Genomic DNA, 10,176 nt, shown 5'->3' on the forward strand with positions numbered 1-10,176 from the left:
TGTACTGTCATTTAAGCCTTGATGAATTAATCAGAAATCCAGTTATATTTTAGATTTATGCAATTATTCTTCCACACAGTGGCTTGGTATGCTTGTCAAATGCATTGGACCAATACCCAGTGTAGGGTTTGTGCCACAGCTGCCCTAAACTAACAGATTGGTTATTTCTGAAACATTTGTGTGTGTGTGTCTGTAATGGTTAATCCACACTGGTATGTGTAAGATCTTTAGTCACAGTAATTTTTCTAATGCTATGATTTAATTATTGATGGTATTTAATGGATTAAAAGATAGATTGTACTAACGTTTTATCAAAAGCAAATCTTTGGGAACAACGACTATTGATAAAATAATTATATAAATGTGTGAGTGTGTGAGTGTGTGTGTGTGTGTGTGTGTCAAACCAAGAAAATGGTTTTCAACACTGATAATAATAAGAGCCATTATTAACTGGTCACCAATTATAATTGATAATAGTTGCAATCCAAACCAGATCCAAATATTAGTTTTATATAAAATATATTAAATATTACATTTATAAATGATAAAATGTAAGTGACATAGTACATCTCTTGTTATAAAAACAAAAAAAAGTAATCTTAATCCATATCATGCATTTCTTAATATGTGTTACACCAAAACCTGAGATTGCATATACTGAAAAGTGGCCCAACACTGATCCATGAAGCACCCCTTGTCCAGTGGTTTGCATCCTACAGTTCACTGTCAAAAACAAAAGTCAGGTTTAGAAACTTTCACAATAGGGCAAAAGGAAAATATAATCTTTATTTATTATTAACTTCCTTTCTTTGTGATTTCTTTGAGGTCTCTTCACACAGGATAAAGTAATTCAGTATTCAGTCAGTGTGAATGGAAAGATGTCAAGACAGCTTACATAAACCTAGCTGATACTTACACGTCTTTGTTTAATTAAATCAACAAGTAAAATCTGAGGTCTTGTAACATTTTTATGAATTAACACTTAAATTGTGGGGGATACAACTTTATTGTGTGTATTTGTGTTTATGTTTGTGGGTGATGGGTATCTGTGTTCTGTTAACATTATTAGTTTTTTTTTTTTTTTCATATTCACCCAATGGAGAAGATGTGGGGAAATGGTGAAGTGTGTGGCATCTCAGTTGTTCTTCTGAGAAAGAGAGGAGAGAGAGAGAGAGAGAGAGAGAGAGAGAGAGAGAGATGGTTTGTTTTATGTTACACAACATTTGTGTAAGAATTATTTGAAATGAATATTAATGCAACACTAGACACTGATGAAGTATTTGTGTTCAAACTGACTGGTAATGCTGCTGGTTGGACGATGCTTAATGAAGCTATGGTCTATTTTTGTTATGCAAGAGCATAACACATTTTTTTATTTTAATTGTGTAATGTATTTTTAAATTTATGTAAACTAAAATTCAATAAATACATAATCTCACATCATCCGACATGCCAAAACTGAGCTGAGGTCACCAAGGTTTTTTACCAGGTGTTCTTCATTCTGCTAAAACATTTTGTCTATATTGATAACTTATTCTATTTTGTTTTGATTTAATATATTAATACTTTACACACTTAGGATGTATGTTTTGCAACCCACTGAACTTTTTCCTGCCCATCTGACCTTGTGCTAGTTGTTAAGTTGACACAAAAGTTATTTTGTATATCGTTGTTGTCTATGCTATTTTATTTTAAGGCGATATTAGGTCCAATACTGGAAATGTTCAAATTAATAAATTAATACAATTTAGAATATAGGGCTGAATTATAGGACATAAAGAACACTCTGGTACCATATAATGTTGCAACTATACACTATTATTCAAAATATTGAATGAAAAAGTATTATTTTTAATTAAGAACAAAGTGTCACATCCTCTCAGACTTAATAATGTCAAAGATGTTGCATGTCTGTAAATGCCATGAGCAGCCATTAGCACACATTAATGTGGCCCTACAGCTATCCTACACAGGTAGCATATGCATTAATCATGCACATTAATGCAGGAAAAATTGTGGCTAGGTAAAATTACATTGGTCTACAAGAAACTGTGACCTCTCTGCAAAAATCAGTATTCATTCCCTGAGAAAATTCCACAATTCAATGGGAGAGAGAGAGAGAGGAGGGGAGGAAACAGTGACAGAAAAAGAGAGAGAGGTCACATATTGTGAATTATGAATTGGTGGTAATGTGCTTCATGGGCATGCATAAAAGAGATTAACACCACATTACAAAATCATATTTACTGAAGCTCTATTTGCATAATGGAGTGTGTAATGGAATTTGCATGTGCACTATAATTTCATAAACTTCAGAAACTGTACATTTGTGCTTTTCTTTAGTTTAGAGTCAGATGTCGTTGTACCCATACTCTGAGAAACTATTCACGATCCAGTAGGATGAAAATGGTTTGCTTTGACATCAATACAATTTAGCTTAGATGTTTCACTAAATGATGTGATGCCCCACAAAAACTGGACTCTGGTCAGGACTGAGTCTGATTTGATTGCACTGGTAAGATGCATATTTTTCAAATTCTGTGATCATTAAATTCATAACATATTTGGTGTTGTAGCAGTAATAATTCATAAGTTAGGGTTATTAGTGGGGCATTCTAATGGAATGCCTTAGCAGCAACATCTATGGAATGTGTATTCCACTATTTATGCAACAATGTATTTTTACACCCAAATGAAAGGCTAAAAAAAATGTAATTATAAAATGATTTCTGAAGGATTATGCGCCACTGAAGACCTGAATGGCTGCTGAAAATTCAGTAGCATACACAGAGTAATGAGTAACCAAAAACAGGATGGTCGGTACACATCTCTCTTGGCTTATCCAGTTCAGTCACACACACCTGGGCTTTTAATGAGAATTTCCCTCTCTTTCAGTGTAGAGGTATTTATCATCATATCTGGCTAATGAATTGACTTTATCCTTTTCTTTTCTCTGTCATGTTTGATGAATTCACTATGGAAATTACCATGGAGGCCTACAGGGCCCCCATGGAGAATAATACACAGTACATATTAGGGAGGATATATGTCTCCCTGTGCTGACTGGAACTAGGGAAATGAGTTCTCATATCAAAACACTCCACACATACGTGACCTCCCTAGAGATGGTGTGAGAACAGAGCCAGTCAGGGATGGTGAAAGGATGGAAACAAAAACAGGGACAGTGGAAGGACAACTTAGGTCCTGTTTTACACCTGGTATTAGCATCTGTCTTGGTGTCAGCAAAAATAGATTTGTGTTTACACCTGGATTTAAAATGTGTCATGCTGATATTATTTTTTCTTCAGTAAACGGTAAACAGGTGAGATGTTGTTAGGCCATATGTCTGTAAAAAAAAAAAAAAAAAAAAAAAAAATCATTTCCTGTAAGCCGTTATACTGTACTCATAGCACGTGCTCTTCACTTGCATGCACAAATGCGGTGAACACATTGTATATCATTTCATATTAAAGCGCAAAATAAACTACAAGCATGCAATATCATAGTTATGACGTCAGTTAAATCATGAAGTTAGCAAAAAGGCAATTAAATCTGCAATTAAAGGCAGTTAAATGTAAGTAGCATGCACAGAGTCAGGTTTCAGGTTTAAGCGTGCACAGAGTAAGGAGTCAGGTTTAAGAACATGTCTGTGAAATGCAGTGGTTTTCAAAATGCAGTGGTTTTCAGCAATGCCTCATGTTCAGCTGCTCTTGAAGGAGCCAAAACAAACTAATAACCCAGCGGCTGTGATGTATGTTAATCAAAAAAAAAAAAAGACAAAAAAAAATCAATCAATAATCAATAACTTTTGTAGCTTTAAGGATTCATCTATGTTTAATTTAGAATTTAGTGTTTGATAACTTTACTAAATTTTTGTAAACAGTATTTCCTACCTCCTACCATCATTATGGTATTTGCCTTCAGTCATAAAAAAAAGCCATTAAAACAAATATTAATCATACTGTCTCAATGATGTTGCAACATTAATTTGAAGGTTGATGTTAATGTAAAATTATTGCAATATTAAAGTATATATATATATATATATATATATATATATATATATATATATATATATATATATATATATATATATATATATATATATATACCATTAAAACCATTAAAACTTATATATATATATATATATATATATATATATATATATATATATATATATATATATATATATATAAAGAAAAAAAAACTTTTAATGGTAGGTGGGATTAATCTAGATTAATTTCAGGGGAGGGGGTGTGCAATTGATGAGTAAACATGTTCATCGATTGTCTAGATGCTTCGATTTTTAATTGCATTTCACTGAAAGAAAGTCAGTTTCCATTTCTTTTCAAGCCAGTAAAAATAAATAAATAAATAAATAATAATAATAATAAAGTAAGGTACGGTAACAAAACCTTTGCAATCAATATAATGTAATGAAATAAATAATAATTATTTTTAAATAAAAATAATATTTTTTATTACTGATATTCCTTTGCATAATTTTATCTATAGATTTTTTGTGCATAATTCTTTGTCTATCTTGTCTATTGTGTATATATTTGATTTAGCGTGAGTAAATGAATATGCTCTCGTGCAGGCGTGTTTGGCTTCTCGTAATCATCATTTTCCATGTCCGGTGTACTGAGCCAATCAGAATTTAGCTTGGACCACTGCCTCTATGGCCCCACCCCTGGCTCCGCCTATGCTAATTGGTACAGTGTTGCTGTGTGTGATAGAGTTATTAACCAGCAGTTATTAATCACCCATCATAATTCCAGACCATGACTATGGAACAACAACCAACATTTATCCAGTTAACTCCCACTAGTGTTGCATTATACTCCATGACTGTTTCAGACAAAATCATTCAGAGCTTGAGGCCATAGCGACACCCACATTTGGCTATTAATGTGCTTCTTCATTTAAAATAATCCATATTCATTCAACATTATAAACCAAGATCAAGATTTTTAGACATTTATTTAGTCCCTGAACTTAAATTTTTAAAATTAATTGCTCTCTTAGGTGACTCTTGTGAGAAGATTTTTATTTATTTTTTCATTTGAAATTGTTGTACAATAGCTTAATTGTTCCACAGTAGCACACTGTTAAAAATCGCTGTAAAAAAACGGCCAAATTTCGACAGTAAAATACTGTTTTTCATTTAAACAGTGCATTCTGGGTAATATTCATCGTTTTCGAGAAGTAGCCTGCTGCTATATATCGTAAAATAACAACGTTCAAAGTCGACACTCAGCGGCTGTGTTTCAAATCACACCCTACACCCTCATTCACTATTCCCTACATGAGTTTACTAATATAGTCCACCTGACAGAGAGAATGAACACTAATGAGTGAATTCAGACAATGATCAACAGCTGCTGTTAATGAGTAGAATCACTGAAGAAAAAAAAAACATAACAAGACAAACACATGAAATACAACTGACTTCAGCCACAGCCTTAGATGAAATCAACTGAAGATTTAAACGATCAACAAACAGCTTCACCAACTTCACACATTACTAACCAGACTGACTTTATTTCTGTCAGATCAGAGAACAGAGATCAAAAGATCTTTTTTGAGAATTAAAGAGATTTAGATGATAATGTTACTGTTTCGTTTAGCGTCACCATTGTGGAGATCAGTGTTTGCTTTAGTTGGGCTCCTGACCATTGACTTTTACACTTTACATTTTGTTTTATTGCTGTATTTGTATCTTTATGATGCATCTGTTACAGCAGTATTAATTTTGATAGTCAAGTGATTATGGTTGTTTCTAACAGGCATGATCTACTTGACTGACTTAAAGTGTTGCTATAATAATCAAATATTAATTTGGTGTTGAAATATTTGAGTCAATGACACTTCAATTTAGTAAGATTGAAAAGTAGTGAGATAACCAGTATTTATGGATTTAACGACTAGTTTTAGTTAAAAAGTATTTCGGGCAGCAGTCCCCACAACACTCAAAGAGAGAAATCAACAATCAGCATATGAATCTCAACAATGGTGACAATCAAAAGGTTCATGATGCAATGCATGCTGGGTACCAGCACAGGATAAAACTCATCCATGATTCCCAGCATGCATTGCGGCATGAATAAATTATGCCCCTGAATTGTTCACTTATTTTCTTGAATTCTTATGTGCTTATAATTTTGCATTTGTTTTAAGTTTTAGTAGCATGTGTTGTGATGTTCAGAACTGATCTTTTCATTTATTTTGTGGATTGTCACCATTGTTGTGATTCATACGCTGATTCTTGATGTTTCTGTCTAAATTTCAGCTAAGATTTTTTTTTTTTATTATGAGTGAAATTTTCTTAACAGTAGTATCAATATTCAATAAGAGAAGAGACACGGGATTAGATCAGAAATAGTAGTATTTGTTCTTGTCAATCTATAAACAACAATATCAGATTTTTTTTTCTTCTGTGTACTTTTGTTTTGCTATAACAAGTTCCAAAGGCGCATTGTTACAGCATGTAAAAAAAAAAAAAAAAACCTTAGTTGTTGAAAAGTCATGTTCAAGAGCCCAACTAAAGTAAACACTGATCTCCATCATGGTAGTGAAAAAAAACACCTAAACCTATTTAACTCTCCATAAGTTCTTCTGTAGACATCTGACAGAAATAAAGTCAGTCTGGTTAGTAATGTGAATCTGGTGAAGCTGTTTTAGTAGTTGTTTAATCAGATCTTGAGAGATTTGATGTATTTTTTTATTCAGTTGATTTCATCTAAGGCTGTGGCTGAAGTCATTTGTAGTTCTTGTGTTTCTCTTTCCTTCAGTGATTCTGCAGGTGTTTATCACTAATGCTCAATCATCAATTAATCACAGAATGATCTCATTAACTTCACTGATTCAGTGTTACTCTAACACTCTGTAGTGTGCACACATTATAAGTGTTCATTTAAAACTGAGGATTTTCTTGTGGGGTTTAAAGGGTTAAAGATTTAAGATGAAGAAAAAACAGCATGAAACATAATTTAACAGTAATAAACTGTAATTAATTTACAGGAAACAAACTGTAAAAAAACAGTTATTTACTGGCACCCCTGCTGCCAGTAAATAACTGTTTTTCTACTGTTTCTTGCCGTAAATTAATGGTTGCCAGCAAAAATAAGTGTTTTTCTACAGTTTTTTGCCGTCAAGTCAAGGAAAAACAGTAATATACTGTAAAATGTAAACGTCAGATTTACCAAATGAAAAAAAAAGTTAATTTAACTAAAATATTTGTCAACATCCATAGAAAAAAAATAGGCAAAGTCATACACTGATAATGAGAGTAAATACTGAACTTGACTGTATTAATGTGTGTTTGCACAAGAGAGATCGTTTAGTTTAATGTAGTTTTGTTGTTCACCATTGTGCTGGAGAGTAGAGCTGGTGCTTCAGTCAATGATGAGCCACAAATTCTGATTTTCTGCTGCTTTATATAAAGGCAGTAAATGTGGAGTTGCTGATACAGTGATGATCTCTGTGTTGAGTATTTCAGCACATACATGTGTAATACAGCTGACAATGAGCTGCAGTGATTTGAGTCAAAGTCATGTATTTAGTTACTTTATTACTGCACATTAAGTGTAAGAAATATTCCTTCTCAGTGGACTCAAATGAAATAAGTTCCTAGTACTAACATCGTAGGAATGCTAGTTTTAAAAACTCGAACTGTTTGAAGCAGTGGGAGTGGAGTTAATTTTCATGGTATAATTTACGGTAAAATACTGTTAAAAAATAAGAGTGGTAAATTAATGGTTAAGAGCTGTAAATTAACAGTACTTTACTGGCGCCCCTGCTGCCAGAAAATTACTGTTATTTAACGGCAAATTTTTTTACAGTGCAGTGGATGTCTGATTTTGTGAGCTGTACTGTATGTGAGGTTCACACATACTCTGTCTGCAGTGTTGTGGTAGTCCATGTGTGGTACAGAAGCAGCACGGGCTGTGATTTCACACAGGAGTCTGCTCCTGATCCATGGCTGTTTACCACAAACACAACATTTATCCATTATTTTGATTTTAAATCCAAACATTGTTACTCAAAATGCTTTTTCAACATTGTTATTATTATTATTTTTGCACAGTATAGGCTAGTAATACAATCTTTCATCAATTATTTAATGCTTTTTGCATTTACTTCTAGATTTATATATTAAATTGCTAAATCAAAACATTTAATCTACCTTTCTTACATTATCTCAAACATTCTAAGTTAAAACTTAACATTGACCGAAAACGTCAGCTCTACTGCCGCATTTAATTATTGCAAATCCTGCGGTTCATATAGAATTTTAATTAAGAACGTTAAAAGTATTGCCTTGTTTATTTAAAAAGTGCTCTTTTCCTTTAGACCTAGCTGAAAAGCCATATCCTATGTGTTGGCTGTAAAACACAATAGACTATAATTATATGCATTTATGGTGTAATTACTACATTTTTGTCAATGCATGTTCATATTTATTGCAAACAATGTGCTGTTACTTTAATTCAGCGCAGGCAGCACAGCAAAAAATAGACTTGGTGCGGAAACTCTGCACTGCTGCTGACGCACCGCTCCTATAGGGCGTATGGAATTACATTTGTTTCAATAATAATGGACGAAACTTTTTAAAACTGAGCGTAACTTTTTCAGAAACTATCAAAAATATGCCATTACAAAAGAAGAAAAACACTATGAAAAATATTTGTTTTTGGGACGCTGTGAGCACGGAGACTGTAGTGTACCGTAAGTTTGAAATTGTTTAGTTTAAATTATTAATATGAATAAACCGTGCTCATAAACGGCTGCTGAGTGAAGCGAGTTGAGGCTTGGACCCGGAAACAGCACTTCTTATGTCATCACTTAACAACCGAATATTGGAAAGCTCTCGCGGTGATTAAATCTGGTCTCTACCGCAAAAAAAATATTTTTCACAGACAAAGTGAAAGACATTTATTTTAAGCTCATACACGGATTCTACCCTGTAAAGAAGTGTATACAAAGATTAAAATATGACATTGATCGTACATGCTCTTTTTGTTCGAGTTCTGAAGAAACTGTACACTTATTAATAAAAAAAAAAAAAAAAAATCCTAAACAAGTTTCACATTCACAAATGCAAATTCTCCAACTGTAAACCTGTCTTCTCTGTTTTCCTAAAAGAAATGGAAAACTACTTGAATGTAATCTCAGAGGTTAATAAGAAAGCTATAAGGACTGCTAGATTTGCTCTGCCTTTGATCTCCTTGTTTAATTTTGTTTAGACTTTGGCCCTCTTTTTATTCTTTATGTTTTATTTATTTTTATTTTTTTTTTTGTGGTGGATATTATGTGATTTATGTTTATACATTTGTATGTTTTTGTTCTCTGCATTAATAAAAATAGAAGAAAAAAAAGCTCTCGCGGTGATATGTATGCAATACGTCGTGCCTTGTGTTCCTAAATATATAAGTAAAGATGAGCTTTCAGGAGACAGAGACACGAAGCGGCATCATCTTCCTCCTCCGCTTGTCCTTCAATGAAGCTTGAAGTAAGCTTGTGTTACTGAAGTAACCAATAACATCGATACAAGTTTTTCATGTTACAGTGTGCTACAGTTTGTTGTGGGTTATTATTGTCATTCAGTAACACAAGCTTACTTCAGGCAGCCTTGAAGGACAAGAGATCATCTTTACAGACTGAGACGATCGAAGGTCAAATATTATTTATTACATATTTAGTAGTACAAATCACAATCACTAGAGCTTTCCAATATTTGCGCCACTGAGTGGCGTCTGTACTTCCTGGTCAGAGAGCAACTGTCCATCAAAAGCTGACTATCCAATCAGAGTAGATCACTGTTAAGCCCGCCCCCACGAGAGGTTTGTGTCAAAATACCAAACGAAAAACTGCGAAACTTAAGCGGAATCTGTGGCAATGAATTCAGAATCCACGATTAGTGAAAACAAACCTTTGAAAAACATTAACAAAGAATGAAGCATATTTGAAGAGCCTGTTAAATTAAATTTGTGCGACTGAGTTATTTTTTTTTTTTCGTTGTTTTCTTCTTCTTTTGTAATGGCATAATTTTGATAGTTTCTGAAAAAGTTACATTCAGTTTTATAAAGTTTTGTTCATTATTATTGAAACAAATGTAATTCCATAGCTTTAGAAATGTCCTTCTCAAAGAAAGCCAAATCAGGCCACCAAAAA

Source organism: Carassius gibelio, chromosome A1 (assembly GCF_023724105.1).
Source record: "Carassius gibelio isolate Cgi1373 ecotype wild population from Czech Republic chromosome A1, carGib1.2-hapl.c, whole genome shotgun sequence".
NCBI classification, from domain to species: domain Eukaryota; kingdom Metazoa; phylum Chordata; class Actinopteri; order Cypriniformes; family Cyprinidae; genus Carassius; species Carassius gibelio.